The 1,157-nt window shown below is 41.7% G+C and overlaps 1 pseudogene; it reads right to left on the reverse strand.

Annotated features, from left to right (window-relative positions):
- Positions 1 to 236: 236 nt before the first annotated feature.
- LOC118591917 lies at positions 237 to 821 on the reverse strand (annotated as a pseudogene).
- Between the last annotated feature and the right edge of the window lie 336 nt (positions 822 to 1,157).

The following is a 1,157-nucleotide window of genomic DNA, read 5'->3' on the forward strand; positions in this document are numbered from 1 at the left end:
GCTAAGTAACATGCAGCGCATTTAGTGGCACACTCAGACAATCTAGCCTTCTAGAAAACTATGGATTTCTTCCTTATCCTATACCTGTCCTAGTTTAAGGAAAATTTTAAAAAAATAACCTTTCTAAAGGATAATACTGATCTACTCCTGATGGGATAATTTTCTTTCTTTCTTTCTTTCTTTCTTTCTTCCTTCCTTCCTTCCTTCCTTCCTTCCTTTCTTTCTTTCTTTTTCTTTTATACTTTTATCTGCATTATTTTATGCTGTTCTTGTGCCATAAGTTTTTGTTTCTTCAGTTTCTTCTGGGATGTCTTTTTTTTCTTCACAACCTCCTCTTCTGGCTGTGGAACAATTTGTTCCTGTTCAGTGAAGATCATCTCCATGTGGCAGGGGAGCTCATATATGGGTTAATCCAACCACGAGCTCTGTAAGTCCATCTGGGCATCTAAGCTGCTTTGTTCACCTGTATGTGTTCACTGACTGGAGAATCTGCATCTAAACCCTTCAGTTCGGCATCACTATCTGCATTTCTAAACATGTGCATCAAAAATTCAGCACTCTTTTTTGACCACTTGCCCTGTGGCCAGCCCCACTGTTTGGTCTGGGCGCACCTACCAACTCCACCATTATACTACCAGGAAGACACATATTGCTTCTTTAAAGTGATATCTTTCAGATATTTGGTGGCTTTCCAGATGTGCATACACTTGATGGTCTGGGCAGTTTCACGGGTGTTCTTAAAGTTCTTAAACCCAAAGATTTGAACCTCTTGATTTGCATGATTTTGTAGAGTTTTCTGGGTCAAGAGAGTAGCTAGCCATCTTCACAGGTCACCTTAGTCTGTTCACAGGAAGAGTGGGATAATTTTCTTTGAACTTCTGTATTTTCAGTAAGAAACAAATTCTTAATTATCCAAGAGAGTTTCACACTGTTACTTGATTATTCAATCACTTTGTGACTGGCCTGGAGGTTCCATGTCTGTTCATTTTGTTTTCTTCAAAGACCTAATGTCAGACAAGCCCCCAGCTCCCATCCGTCCTGGAACTGCCATCTGAACCAGAGGTGAGTGCCTGGGGTTATTGTCAGAGAGGGACCTACCTCTAGGTCCCACCCCTGGGCACCAGCCATCCAGGGAAGACGTGCCCAACTTGGCTTCA

This window comes from Onychomys torridus, chromosome 10, assembly GCF_903995425.1.
Source record: "Onychomys torridus chromosome 10, mOncTor1.1, whole genome shotgun sequence".
Classification (NCBI taxonomy): Eukaryota; Metazoa; Chordata; class Mammalia; order Rodentia; family Cricetidae; genus Onychomys; species Onychomys torridus.